Raw genomic sequence first — 15,604 nt, forward strand, 5'->3', positions numbered from 1 at the left:
GGCCTCGAAACGTGTCGGGGTCTTCATCCAGTAGAAAGGGAACATCTTCGACCCTTCGCGGTCGAAGAAGCAACTCGTCAAGTCCGACCCCTAGCATATTTTAAAGAAACCACTCTTAAAACCCTTGTTAGAGGACGTGAACGCCCTTAAGAAACCACGCTTCCGCACTTGAGCCAAGGAAACCCATTTGGTCGGCCTGCTCGGATGACAAATTTAGTAGTAGAGGAATGACAGAGGTCGGGGAGTGATGCCCAGGCAAAGGCATAAGTTCTTGAAGGCTTGCATCGCCACCCAAGAGTTCGGATGTAGCTGGGTCAGCGCCATATTTAGGGTTCAGAGCACCCCTATTTGAAAATCATCAAAGGGCAGCTTTATGCCCAAATCTTGGAACCAACACATGTAAGCGTAGAAGAAGTCGCTCTCCTCGACTCCACGGTCCAAGAACACAAAATCGGTGTCCGGGCCCTCGTCAGCAATCAAAGGCAACTCACCCTCCCCACTCCCGAAACACTTCTCCAACTTCACGAACTTGTTTAGCAAACCTTGATCCGAGAAGGAGGAGAAGTAGATACCGACTTCCCCATCTACCCACTCGTACCCAAGAATCTCCACTGTCCCATAATCGATATTGGCCCGAGCCACCACACGACCCCCCACCTCGTCGTTCGCCGCGTCGCTGTAGACCCCTAAAATTGTCCGGGTCGGAAATAAAGCTTGAAGACTCTTGAGGACTGAAGGAAAGTCAGCCAGAAGGACTCATGGAAGGCCCTAGGAGGATTCTCTGTAGGTCTAGAGGTCTTGTAATAAGCTCAAAATAAGGAAGTGGAGGGAATGAAGCCCAATACGGCCTCCCAAAAGTTCAGTACGGCCGTATTGAACATTTTGAACTACAATACGGCCGCACTGAACTCAATACGGCCGGATTGAAGTTCACTACGGCCGCACTGAACTCAATACGGCCGTATTGAGGTTTTTTGAACTTCAATACGGCCGTACTGAATTCAATACGGCCGTATTGTAGTTCAAAAACTCAATACGGGCCGTATTGACCCCCAGAGGCCGTACTGCGCCTCATCCCTATAAATATGACGTCAATTGGACGTCATTGGACACTTTTACACTGAGTTTTAACCCTCTTCTTGAGTATTCTGGGTTTTTTTGAGCAGTGCTCTGCCTAGAAATCACTCGGAGAGTTGATCCGACAAAGTTCTCGAGTTCTGAGCTTTTTGCTTGAGTCTCGAACTGAGTCGAAGGGAAATCCTCCGGATTTCCATAGTTAAAATTTTCTAGGAGGGAGCGAGCGGGCTTGTAGAGCGAGGGAACGCCAAAAAGCTTCCCAGTTTTACTTGAATATAAAAGCACGCTTCAAAGGTTTCTTCTTAAGACCTTCCTTTTACTGCTTTCTGTGTGTATATTTAACTGTCATCATGTAGATAGTTAAGTTATAATTGTTTAGAATAAATAGGGGTAATTTAGTAATTTCGCACTATTATTTTTAGAAATAATCTGTCATAGGGAACCCGAAAGGGGCGCTGTGGGGTGCTAACACCTTCCCCACGCGTAACCGACTCCCTTACCCGACTCTGGTTGTCATGGCCGAAGTCGATTTTTGAATCGATTGCCTTAAACTTCTTTTTCCAATGTTTTGAGTAAAACATTGGTGGCGACTCCATGAACCCTTCATTTTTATGAAAACCGCTAATCCATGGAGGGTCCCGCTTGGGATTAACATGGATTGGTGAGCCTTTTAATAAAATTGCTCGTTTGACAAGGTCTCAGTTTGAGAATAAGTCATTCTAGCAATCCATATTTTTAAACAAATAAAAGAGTCCAACCATCCATCGCGAATGCCGAAAGCCCGTTTCGGGCCGGTGGCGACAGATGGCGACTCCACTAGGGAAGCCTCGAGAGTCAGTCCCATTTAGTGACAGATTATTTTTAACAAATAATAGTTAAAATTACTTTATTACCCCTTGTTTGTATGATAACATGCCTTATTTTTATGGCTTTAATAACTGTTGTATGTTTAGTTTCTGCAATTGTTTGAAATATAAATTGCACACAAACCTTTGCACACAACAGTTCCCTCTATACCCGGGGGCATGAGTGGTAAGCCATAGGGAGTGGATGTTAGTACGGCCGGTTGTCGAATGGGTCTATAGGTGCCCGTAGACCGTTGTCGGAAAGCATCACTAAAGGTGATAACCATGAACTCGAGTCCGACAGTGCGTTGGAGCTTTCCATCGACTTACGACGAGAGGAATTGGGTCCCTATAATGGGGGCACCTTGGGGGCCTTGGACTGGTGAGAACAGTTAGAACCACCTTGAATATGCACCTTTCTGCAGGATACCCCTACCTCGTGATTCGCTCGTGACTGTTCGTGGATGAGTGAATTGTTTGTGCATTTTTATGTGACATTGTATGAGCATACATTGCACCTTTTAAACATACAACATTCCTTTTTAAATAATAAGAATAAATAGAAATAAGAATCTTCCATTACATGGTGTTAACATCTACCTTCATCACATTCATATAGGTAATTTCCCTTTTCACCCTAAAAATACAAAAAAAATATATATTCAAAAAACAAAGAAAAATGATATTTACCCAAAACCAAGCAATATCATGCATCATCTTAGGGACATCCCGAAAACATGATAATGCTTAGTTCAATAAACACAATGCATGCATATTCAACCTCATCATCTCATATCATGCATATAGATCATGGAGAGATCTAGGAGTCATTCATTTCATACATCTCTCCTAGTAATCCATTAATAACATTAATAAAAAGAAAAAATTAATCGATGCGTATGTTCAAAGAATGGATCGCACGCCGTTTGTTATCAAGTGTAAGTCAACAACCGCGCCAAGCGAACACACGTCAACTCCGTTGTTGGTAATCAAGACAAACAAAGGGGAAGGTCCGACACCGTTAAGGATCATCGCTCCAAGGCCTTTCCCCTACGAATCAAATAAGGCTGTGCCATGGATATACGACGTCCATTCTTCTGCCGACAGCGATATCTCCAACATCGCTGGACTTGGGGGCATGACTAGGAGTGGAAGGATCTACACTCCCGAAGATCTTCAGGATAAAGCTCCCAAGAATAAAGGAAAGGAAGAAAAGAAAATCGAGAAAAAAGAATCCGAGGAGGAGATAGACGAGCTGTTAAAGTTTATCCGACAGAGCGAGTACTCCATCGTGGATCAACTTCATAGGACGCCAGCAAAGATTACACTGTTGTCGTTGATCCTAAGCTCCGAACCGCATCGGCAAGCTCTGTTGAAAGTCTTGAACGAGGCATATGTTTCGCATACTATCTCCCAAGACAAATTTGAGGGGATTGTTAGTCACATTACGGCTAATGATCACCTCTCTTTCACCGATGAAGAGATCCCCGCTGAGGGACCGAACCACAACAAGCCCTTGCACATCTCTGTAAAGTGCAAGGAGTATCACATCGCTAAAGTCTTGGTAGATAATGGATCTTCCTTGAACGTGATGCCAAAAAAGAACGCTCGATCAAGTGGCAATCAAGGGAGTCCAAATGCGCCCGAGCAACATGATCGTTCGAGCTTTCGACGGATCTAAAAGAGAAGTGGTGGGAGAAGTCAATCTCCCAATCCAAATTGGACCCACCATCTTCAACGTCGAATTTCAAGTGATGGACGTTACTCCCGCATACAGCTGTCTCCTCGGCCGACCTTGGATTCATGATGCGAAAGCTGTTCCCTCTACGCTCCACCAGAAAGTCAAATTCATAGTGGATGACAAACTGGTGACCGTACAAGCTGAAGATGACATACTCATCAGCAAGCCATCCACCATACCTTACGTGGATGCAGCAGAGGAAGCTCTAGAAACCGCCTTCCAAGCATTGGAGATTGCCAATGTTGAAACGTTTCCCCGAGAAATGAAGAAGGTAGCCCATATGCTCACCAAGAATGGATACTTGCCTGGACAAGGACTTGGCAAGGATTCCCAAGGAATTCCCGAGCTACCCATTATCAAGGATAATTCGGGGAAACAAGGGTTAGGATACAACCCTAATAAAGATCAAAGGACGAAGAGGAACCAAGATCCTTCTCGACGTTCTTTAAGCCAGATCTTTAGGAAGGCCGGTTCACAAGCGTCAAGGCCGTTCGTTGTCATCAAGTGCTTTTCTCCTTCTGATAGGGATGTATAGACCTGATGACTATTAGAGATCACTCCTCGGGGACAGCCCGACCCCCGAGCCTCGATAGGGCACATGTTTCCATTATGATTATAATAAAATCATTCTTTATTATTTCTTACTGCTTCTCTTCTTGCTTACAATAAATTTCTAAACCACATTATTTTTAACCCTGTTTGAATAAGCATGAATGAGGTTAAGATTGTCTTAATAACAATAAACCCGCATCATTTTTATGTGGAAGTGTGCGTGACAACTTAGAGCACCTTTCCTTGGCCTCGACAAGTGCCATCATGGATAAAAAGAAAATCCTTTAAAAACAAGAACCATAAAAACAAAAAAGCTCGGCAGGAAACCCAAAAAGGGGGCTGCGCAAAAATAAGAGCAAAAGACCCGCTAGGAATCCCACGAAAGGGTGACCTAGGCAAAAGTTAGGGTTGCAAAAATGAACAAAAACAAAAGTCCGCTAAAACGCCACAAAAGGGTGTTTTAGGCAAAAATAAGGACAATCAAAAAGCGAAAAGAAATCCATGATGGTACCATGAACAGAATTCAAAAAGAAAAAGTTCAGGGAAAGCTATCTAAGTTGTCAAATCACAACGTCAATAACAAGATTTGATTAACTTCATAAATGCTTAAACAAACAAGCCTAAACACAATAAGCCTACCTTGGCCAGCCATTCTTACAAAAACCATTTTTCAAAATGAAAATAAAAACCCCTCTAAAACACAAACTTTCGAAAAATATATACCTTTCCTTTCTTTTCTCTCTTGTCCCAAGCGATTTTAGGATAATCTAGTGGAAACATGGAGATATAGTGGTCAATAGGAGGGTTGACATATCTTCTAAAAGAAGGGAAGAATCACTTGGTTGATAACACCAAATCTCAATATAACACGCATCATTCCTCGGCTACAGAAATCGGCATCGCACAGCCCGTCTGGAGGAATGGCAAAATTCAAACAGAGAAACGCATCGGTTAATTCTTTTGAAAAATGAATCAAATAGAATTAGGTGCATCATACCGCATACATGCATACAGATGATAGGTGTACTGGAAGATCACTTATTCTCTGTTTATTAAAAAAAAAAAAAAAATCAAACTTCAGAAAAAACAAATGCGCCCGTATCATGTTCAGTACACCCGTACTAAAAATAGGGTTATGAACAAATTTTCAACTCAATACGGGCGTACTGAAATGGATATGGCCGTATTAGCCACAAAGAAATTTTCAAAGACCTCTTCATGAGGCAATTGCATAAAATAGAAAAATAGGAAAAATTGCTTGTGTATGGCAGCGGTCAACAAGAAAAAGCCAAAAATCGATAAAAGGCAAACATAGAAAATCCACAAAATTGTACAGAATAATTGAGCCTGGAGAGGCTTGCTGAAATAATATTCTCTCAGAAATAACTGAGCCTGGAGAGGCTTGCCGAAATAATACTCCTTAAGAATAACTGAGCCTGGAGAGGCTTGCCGAAATAATACTCCTTCAGAATAACTGAGCCTGGAGAGGCTTGCCGAAATAATACTCCTTCAGAATAACCGAGCCTGGAGAGGCTTGCCGAAACAATACTCATCAGAATAAATGAGCCTGGAGAGGCTTGCCGAAATAATACTCTCTCAGAATAACTGAGCCTGGAGAGGCTTGCCGAAATAATACTCTCTCAGAATAATTGAGCCTGGAGAGGCTTGCTGAAATAATACTCCCCAACTGTACAGAATAAATGAGCCTGGAGAGGCTCGCAGAAATAATACTCCCCAGAGAAACCTCAGCTTAAGCTCATGGAACAAATCCCCAGCGAGAGCTATCAAAGCAAGATCGTCAAAATCCCCAATGGAAGCGCGATCATCCAAACAAAATATTCAGTCAAAGGACTTGAAACTTCCTCAGTGGAAGATAGCTCTCTGACTCAAGCACTGAGTGAGGCTAAGCCTGCAGAGGCTTCCTAAATAATACTCTGGGATACATAAGATCCCCAAAACCCCAGTCGCCTACTCAAGAGGCACCCCTACAAAAGGAGAAAAATAAAAAATATCAATAAATATTCCCCAAGCGGAATTCGGCATCCAGCCAAACACCGAATATCAAGATGATTTGCCTAACAGAAGAGGCCAGTCAAGAATTGAATGACAGAATCCCCCAGCGGATAACAGCCTACACAGAGGCTACAAAAATCAAAAAAAAAAATAAAAAAATAAAAATCAAAAGAGACACCCGAATAAGGACAACCGGGATACTCCACCAACGTCAAAGGACGTCAGCCAAACATAAGGCATCGCTCAATTCAAGAAGAGCATCTGTGTCTACACCCCAAGGAGTCAGAAATTCCCCATGGGTACCAATTATGCAAATGCAAGTTGGGGCACAAGAACCTATGAATGACTGCACATCCCCTAGACGGATCCCTGCGTTATCCAGCCCTCAGTGGCACAAAATCAGAAAAACCATCGAAGCAGCATAGTGGACTGTGGAGACAAAAAAATCATCTCAGATCCCTGGAGAGGGTAAACTCGCATTGCCGAAGTGATCAGAAGACACGGACGCAGACCCTGGAGAGGGCAAACTCAGTTGCCTAGGTCGTCAGAGACAACCGAAGCAAAGTCTGGAGAGACGGTACTCAAAGTCTGGAGAGACGGTACTCAAAGTCTGGAGAGACGGTACTCAAAGTCTGGAGAGACGGTACTCAAAGTCTGGAGAGACGGTACTCAAAGTCTGGAGAGACGGTACTCAAAGTCTGGAGAGACGGTACTCAGAGTCTGGAGAGACGATACTCAGAGTCTGGAGAGACGGTACTCAAAGTCTGGAGAGACGGTACTCAAAGTCTGGAGAGACGGTACTCAAAGTCTGGAGAGACGGTACTCAAAGTCTGGAGAGACGGTACTCAGAGTCTGGAGAGACGGTACTCAGAGTCTAGAGAGACGGTACTCAGAGTCTGGAGAGACGGTACTCAAGGTCTGGAGAGACGGTACTCAAGGTCTGGAGAGACGGTACTCAAAGTCTGGAGAGACGGTACTCAAGGTCTGGAGAGACAGTACTCAACCATCAGCGTCGTCAGAGGCACGTTGGTGTTCAACTTCCGGCTCGGGCGTCGAGTGAAGTTGACCCTGGAGAGGGTAAACTTAGCTATCGAGGTTGTCAGAAGCGCCGAGGTATGCAACAACCTGGAGAGGCTACTCAACAATTTTCCACCGGAAGACGCTACAAGTCAGAAGGTTGGCACATCACCCGGACAATTGGGTCAACTCCTTTACTTGTCAGCCGGTACACCAAAAGGCCGTCCGACTAAGTAAAGGGGGGGCAGCTGTAGACCCCTAAAATTGTCCGGGTCGGAAATAAAGCTTGAAGACTCTTGAGGACTGAAGGAAAGTCAGCCAGAAGGACTCATGGAAGGCCCTAGGAGGATTCTCTGTAGGTCTAGAGGTCTTGTAATAAGCTCAAAATAAGGAAGTGGAGGGAATGAAGCCCAATACGGCCTCCCAAAAGTTCAGTACGGCCGTATTGAACATTTTGAACTACAATACGGCCGCACTGAACTCAATACGGCCGGATTGAAGTTCACTACGGCCGCACTGAACTCAATACGGCCGTATTGAGGTTTTTTGAACTTCAATACGGCCGTACTGAATTCAATACGGCCGTATTGTAGTTCAAAAACTCAATACGGGCCGTATTGACCCCCAGAGGCCGTACTGCGCCTCATCCCTATAAATATGACGTCAATTGGACGTCATTGGACACTTTTACACTGAGTTTTAACCCTCTTCTTGAGTATTCTGGGTTTTTTTGAGCAGTGCTCTGCCTAGAAATCACTCGGAGAGTTGATCTGACAAAGTTCTCGAGTTCTGAGCTTTTTGCTTGAGTCTCGAACTGAGTCGAAGGGAAATCCTCCGGATTTCCATAGTTAAAATTTTCTAGGAGGGAGCGAGCGGGCTTGTAGAGCGAGGGAACGCCAAAAAGCTTCCCAGTTTTACTTGAATATAAAAGCACGCTTCAAAGGTTTCTTCTTAAGACCTTCCTTTTACTGCTTTCTGTGTGTATATTTAACTGTCATCATGTAGATAGTTAAGTTATAATTGTTTAGAATAAATAGGGGTAATTTAGTAATTTCGCACTATTATTTTTAGAAATAATCTGTCATAGGGAACCCGAAAGGGGCGCTGTGGGGTGCTAACACCTTCCCCACGCGTAACCGACTCCCTTACCCGACTCTGGTTGTCATGGCCGAAGTCGATTTTTGAATCGATTGCCTTAAACTTCTTTTTCCAATGTTTTGAGTAAAACATTGGTGGCGACTCCATGAACCCTTCATTTTTATGAAAACCGCTAATCCATGGAGGGTCCCGCTTGGGATTAACATGGATTGGTGAGCCTTTTAATAAAATTGCTCGTTTGACAAGGTCTCAGTTTGAGAATAAGTCATTCTAGCAATCCATATTTTTAAACAAATAAAAGAGTCCAACCATCCATCGCGAATGCCGAAAGCCCGTTTCGGGCCGGTGGCGACAGTCGTCACGACCCGCAGCTTTGTCACTTGCCCCGGCCTGATCGGCCCTTTCATCCCTCTTTGCCGAGGACGCACCGAACTCCTCATCTCGACAGACCTCTACGGTCACGAGAAAGGTAGCACCTCCACTACCTCGTCCCCATTTTCTTCTTGATTGGAGAAGTCCGAAGGAAAGATGACTTCGCACTACAAGGACGGCAACCTTGACACCTCGCTCGAGCTCGATCCCTCTCCCGTAGGCGAAGACCCCGACGCCTATGACGATGTCCAGCTCCTAGCCGAGGAATACCCACTATCCATCTAACACTAGAGCAAAATAATAGAAATTCTCACCTTACTCGGTTGTCTTGGTCGTTCTCTAATGATTAGTGGCTCTTGGAAATTTTACAGCGTGTAAAAATCCAAGCACCCACCCTTTATTTATAGGCAAGTTCAAAGAGGGAGGTGAAAAGACGTCTCGCATCTCCAGCCATTGGATTAAAGCCACTCAACGGCCCAGATCTCATGATCGTTGGGCTTTCAACTGCCACCTCAGAACCGACGAGGCCTCCCACGTTCAACGAGGAATCACCAAGAATCGTGTCTGGCTAAAAGTGGTCGACAAGGATCCCTACGCCCAACATGGTTTCGACAAGATCATCCTCGACTATGAGTGGTCGGCAAGGCATTCCACGTACGTGGCACCGTCGATGTTACACCCGTCGACGCCTGGCCACCTTTCGCCGAACATTTGTTTTAATGATTAGTCTGCATACTCACAGGTTAGGGAGGTTCGGCACGGATAATCTGAGGCCCTTATTATGTCCTTCGTCCTTCTAGTCCTTGACGCTATGGGAGTTGTATACCGGATGGCAGCCGACCAGGCCGAACACGCAACTCGGCCGATCCAACCGACCATACCAAGCACAACCAACCCGGTCGGCTCGGTTAAATTAAGGTCAGACTGATCGACTAGTAGGTTCTGCGTGCACGAGCGTACAGAGTTAAGTCAGGTCAACTAAAGAGAGATTAATTTACTTAATACACCGGTTTAACCCCCTAATTTCCCGAGGCCTAGTTCCTAATCATGACCCAACAACAACCACTATAAATAGACTCCCAACGAGGTACGTAACTAACTTGAACTACCGCATTTAATACGCCGGTCACTTACTTGAGCGTCAGAGTGTCTTTCCAGGCACCCCCACTGTAACACCCAAATTTTTATTATTTTAATGGCATTTTCGTAATTTTAATAAAGTTATAGGGGTATTTTGGGTTCTGGAACGGGCCGTTCCAAAAGTGGAACGGGCCGTTCCAAATGTTGAAAATGTGAGGTTTTTGTAGTCCCAGAACGGCTTTGGAACGGGCCGTTCCGGTATGGAGAACGGGCCGTTCCGGAAGGAGAACGGGCCGTTCTTCTAACATTGAGAACGGGCCGTTCTGGTTTCAGAACGGGCCGTTCTGGTTTTTTGGGAACGGGCCGTTTCGATTTTGGAACGGGCCGTTCCAGTTACAAATTTTGCCCAGATTTGAAGGATCCGGAACGGGCCGTTCCGAAATCAGTACGGGCCGTTCCGGGTGCGTCAGATTGCCTATAAATAGGGGCAGGGGGGGTGAAATTTTTTATACAGAGGAAGAAAGTGAAATTTTAGAAAGAGAAAGAGAAGAGAGAGAGAGAGAGAGAGAAAGAAAGAGAAAGAAAGAGAGAGAGAAAGGAAGAGGGAATCCAGAGGAGGAGGCTCTGCCTAAGTTCAGCTCCGCTTATCCAGGTAAGGGGGGGAGTGAGAACCTCGCTCAGGGGTGTAGGGATAATTGTTGGATAGTTGTTTGTCGGATTGGCCCCCAATCCTTTGTCGTTATTCTGTTTAATTTCTATTTACTCTACTTTGCTTTTTTGTTGGAGGTGCCGTTGTTCTGTCTAAATTTCTATTTACTCTACTTTGCTTTTTGTTGAAGGTGCCGTTGTTCTGTCCGATTTTCTATTTATTCTACTTTGTTTTTGTTGAAAGTGCCGTTGTTCTGTCTGATTTTCTATTTACTCTACCTTGTTCTTTGTTGAAAGTAATAAATGAATATGAAATTAATGTTAATAATAAATGAGTTTTAATATGAATAAGAATGCTCTCTGGATCTCTGTGAATACCTATGCGGACCTTAAGAGGAGTATTGATGACATGACCATGTGAAATATGGACAAATGACATGAGACCTAAGAATTGACTATTGAGACAAACTATGATTATGAGACTATGACAAATGAGGACATGATGTACTAAATGAAATCATGTAAAAAGTTAAATATTGAGTCAATGAGATTATGATGGTATGACATGCATCATATGCATATATTATTCCAGGTGTGCCGCTGAGGCCGCATACCAGTGATGTAACATGCTAACAAGGTGTATCTTAGGGTCACCAGTGATGTAACTTGTAACCAGGTGTACCTTAGGGTCACCAGTGATGTAACCAGGTGTACCTTTGGGTCACCAGTGATGTAACCAGGTGTGCCTTAGGGTCACCAGTGATGATATGTGAAACTTCCTTATGGCGCCACATGCATGCATTTATAAGTCAAGATCATGACATCATTGCATGATAAATGAATATATATGTGATATTGATGATGTATGTGTATTATTTATAAGTGACTTATATTTGTTGTGTGTGTGAGTGCTATCTAGCCTTTATTTCTGCACCTGAAACTGAGTGAGATGTTTCTCACTCCCTTGTTGTTTTTGTATATGTTTAAATTATGTTGCAGGTGATCAGCATCATGAGGATGTTGGTGATGAGGCTTAAAGGCTTCAATTGGGCATGCTCTGATAGGATGTGACATCGGGGCATAGTTATTTTAGTTTAATATGTTATTGTTTTTATAACTTTAGTTTCTCTTCTTTTGTAATTTCTAACGAAGAAATAACGTAGATAACATATATAATTCAAGGAAAATATATGTTAAGAATTGTAATTTGAACGTTCCTGATAAAAGACCAAGATGTACATTTTTGTTATATTTTTATTATATGATTTGGGAGTATAAATTAATTCCTAACCAGGAGGCACTGCCACCTTTACTGGAGTTAATTTATATTTCCTTTATTATTATTTGTATATATATGATTTCTTGTGTTTTACACTAAATTGTATTGAAAATCTTAACTTCTTTTCTTTTATAATTTTTACACTGGAGTTATGATTTATGAGTTACGAATGTGAATCTTCTACCTTGTTATATTTGAAATATTTGTCAACTATGAAAGATTTTATTTACCCAAAAAGAAGATAAGAAATATTTTATTGTTACATTTGTTGTATATTAATAACGGGGTAGAGGGTGTCACATTTAGTGGTATCAGAGCAGGTCGATCTAATCGACCGTGAGTTATGAGTTTACTATGCTTATTTGGTTTACTATGTTTATTTGGTACATGAATGATGGACTGAATTGATTGTAAAACTTGTTGGTATGATAGTATGATGATTGATTATGTTTATTGATTGTATTATTTTCTTAGACTATGGCTGGTAGAAATGATCGTGCGATTGCCGATGCTCTTCAAGCATTAGCACAAGCTATGAATAATAACAATAGGACTGAGGTCGCTCCTAACTGGTTGGAGCAATTTCAACGAAATCACCCACCTACCTTTAAAGGAGGATATGACCCAGATGCTGCTATGAATTGGCTAACAGAAATAGAAAAAATTTTCAATGTTAAGGATTGTCCCATCGCTCAGAAGGTGAAGTTGGCCACATTCATGTTGACTGCTGATGCTCACTTTTGGTGGGAAGGAGCACTTCGGAGGATGATTGATGGAGGGGTGCACTTGAATTGGGACAACTTCAAGAAGGTCTTTCTTGAGAAGTATTTCCCGGATGATGTGAGAAGTCGGAAAGAAATAGAATTCCTTGAGCTGAATCAAGGGAACGACACAGTGGCTGTGTATGCTGCCAAATTTGATGCTTTGGTTCGTTATTGCACACACTACCATGGTGAGGGTGGTGAAAGAGCTAAATGCATAAAATTTGTAAATGGTCTGCGTCCTGAAGTGAAAACTGCAATTAACTATCAGGAGATATATCACTTTCCCACTCTGGTCAATAAGTGCAGCATTTATGATAACCGTGCTCGTGCTGCTTTTTATAAAGGAGTTGGAGGTCCTATCCGTGCTGTGAGTTCTAGTACTTCGGGAAGGAGTAAGCCTTACTTCGCTTCTAATAGATTTCAAGGGAGTAAAGCTGCTGCTAATAAAAGTAAGTTGCTTACTAGAGGATCCACTGTTAGTGCTACTGGAAGTGTTGGAGGGTCTGTGTCCACTCCTTCAGTAAGATGCTGGAAGTGTGGACTTGTTGGTCATAATCAGTCTGAGTGTCGTGACAGGGAAGTTACCTGCTTCAACTGCAATGGTAAAGGTCACATCAGTACCCAATGTCCTGAATCACAAAGAACACGTGTTATGGGATCGGGTTCGCAAACTGAGCGTCCAAAGACTGTGGGGAGAGTATTTGCTCTTAGTGGTGCTGAAGCTTCTCGGTCAGAAAATTTGATACAAGGTACTTGTTTCATAGCTGAGACTCCTTTTGTTGTACTATTTGATTCTGGTGCAACTCATTCCTTTATTTCTGTCTCTTGTGTCCAAAAATTGAATTTGCCTGTGTCTTTGTTAGATTTTGATCTAGTTGTTGAAACCCCTACTAATGGTCCTGTGACTACATCCCTAGTGTGTTTGAAATGTCCTTTGACAGTTTCTGATAAGCAGTTTCTAGTTGACTTAATTTGTTTGCCTCTTAGTCAATTAGATGTAATTCTTGGTATGGATTGGTTATCTTCTCACCATGTCCTTTTAAACTGCTTTGAGAAATCTATTTCCTTTGGTGAATGTAAGAGTACGGAATTTCTTAGTGCTGCTGACATTAAAACTTGTTTAAAAGACAATGAAAAAGTGTACATGATCTTAGCTTCTTTAACACTTGAGACTGATAGTAAGCTAGATGAGATTCCCTTAGTGAGAGAATTTCCAGAAGTATTTCCTAAGGAAGTGTCTAGTTTACCACCTGAGAGAGAGATTGAGTTTAGCATAGACTTAGTACCAGGTACCCCACCTATATCTATAGCACCCTATAGGATGTCCCCTACAGAGTTAGTTGAGCTTAAGAAACAAATAGAGGAATTACAAGGAAAACAATTCATTAGGCCTAGTGTCTCGCCTTGGGGAGCGCCTGTTTTGTTGGTTAAGAAGAAAGATGGGAGCATGAGGTTGTGCGTAGACTATAGGCAACTGAATAAAGTGACCATTAAGAATAAGTATCCTTTGCCTAGGATAGATGACCTTATGGATCAACTAGTTGGAGCTTGTGTGTTCAGTAAGATAGATTTAAGGTCAGGATACCATCAGATTAGAGTGAGAGCTGAGGATGTTCCTAAGACTGCCTTTAGAACCCGCTATGGGCACTATGAGTATTTAGTTATGCCTTTTGGTGTGACTAATGCACCTGGTGTTTTTATGGACTACATGAATAGGATCTTTCACCCTTACTTGGATAGATTTGTAGTGGTCTTCATAGATGATGTCCTAGTGTATTCCAAGACTAGGGAGGAGCATGTTGAGCACCTTAGGATCGTTCTTCAAACCCTTAAGGAGAGGCAGTTGTATGCAAAATTGTCAAAATGTGAATTTTGGTTGGATAGTGTGAACTTTCTAGGACATGTGATATCCAAGGGTGGAATAGCTGTAGATTCTGCTAAGGTAGAAGCTGTGTTAGAGTGGAGAACACCTAAATCAGTATTTGAGATTAGGAGTTTTCTAGGACTAGCTGGTTATTACAGAAGGTTTATAGAGAATTTCTCTAGGCTAGCTCTTCCTTTGACTAAGCTGACGAAGAAAGACCAACCTTTTGTGTGGGATTCTAAGTGTGAGGAAAGTTTTCAAGAACTTAAGAGGAGATTAACTAGTGCTCCTGTGTTAGTATTACCTGATCCTAGTAAGACTTTTGAGGTATTTTGTGATGCTTCTAAATTGGGTTTAGGAGGAGTGCTTATGCAGGAGGGTAAAGTAGTAGCCTATGCTTCAAGACAACTTAAAATTCATGAGCAAAACTATCCTACCCATGACCTTGAGTTAGCTGCAATAGTTTTTGTGCTCAAGTTGTGGAGACATTACTTGTTTGGGTCTAGATTTGAGGTTTTTAGTGACCATAAAAGCCTTAAGTACTTGTTTGACCAAAAGGAATTGAATATGAGGCAGAGGAGATGGTTAGAGTTTCTTAAGGATTATGACTTTCAATTAAATTATCACCCTGGCAAGGCTAATGTTGTAGTTGATGCTTTGAGTAGAAAATCTTTGAGAATGTCTTCCTTGATGATTAGGGAAATGCAAATGATTGAGGAGTTTAGGGATATGAGCTTAGGGTGTGAGTTGACCTCTAAGAGTATTAAGTTGGGAGCTTTAAGAGTGACTAATAGCTTGATAGATGAGATTAGAGAAGGTCAGAAGATGGATCCTTTCTTATTGAGTCGGGTAGAGAAGTTGAATCAAGCTGTGAAAAGTGAGTTTAGAATTGGAGTGGATGGAGTTTTAAGATTTAAGGATAGGTTGTGCATTCCTAGTGTGCCAGAACTTAAGAGAGCAATCCTGGAAGAAGGTCATAAGAGTATCCTTAGTATCCATCCAGGAGCCACTAAGATGTACCAAGACCTTAAGAAGATGTTTTGGTGGCCTAAGATGAAGAGGGAAGTGGAGGAATTTGTGTATGCTTGCTTAGTATGTCAGAAAGCTAAGGTAGAACACCAAAAACCTTCAGGTTTGATGCAACCTTTAGATGTGCCTGTGTGGAAGTGGGATAGCATCTCTATGGATTTTGTAGTTGGGTTACCTAAGACTGTGAAGAACTTGGATGCTATATGGGTCATTGTGGATAGATTG

General features: G+C 42.6%; 1 long non-coding RNA gene across 1 annotated transcript; it reads left to right on the forward strand.

The window, feature by feature from the left end:
• The first annotated feature begins 9,137 nt into the window (after positions 1 to 9,137).
• LOC145952653 (uncharacterized) lies at positions 9,138 to 11,692 on the forward strand. Its single transcript, XR_014430163.1, has 2 exons — positions 9,138 to 10,447; positions 11,443 to 11,692. It is a non-coding gene; the product is annotated as an uncharacterized LOC145952653 (long non-coding RNA).
• The last annotated feature ends 3,912 nt before the right edge of the window (positions 11,693 to 15,604 follow it).

The sequence above is a fragment of the Cajanus cajan genome, chromosome 10 (assembly GCF_000230855.2).
Source record: "Cajanus cajan strain Asha chromosome 10, NIPB_CcT2T_4, whole genome shotgun sequence".
Classification (NCBI taxonomy): domain Eukaryota; kingdom Viridiplantae; phylum Streptophyta; class Magnoliopsida; order Fabales; family Fabaceae; genus Cajanus; species Cajanus cajan.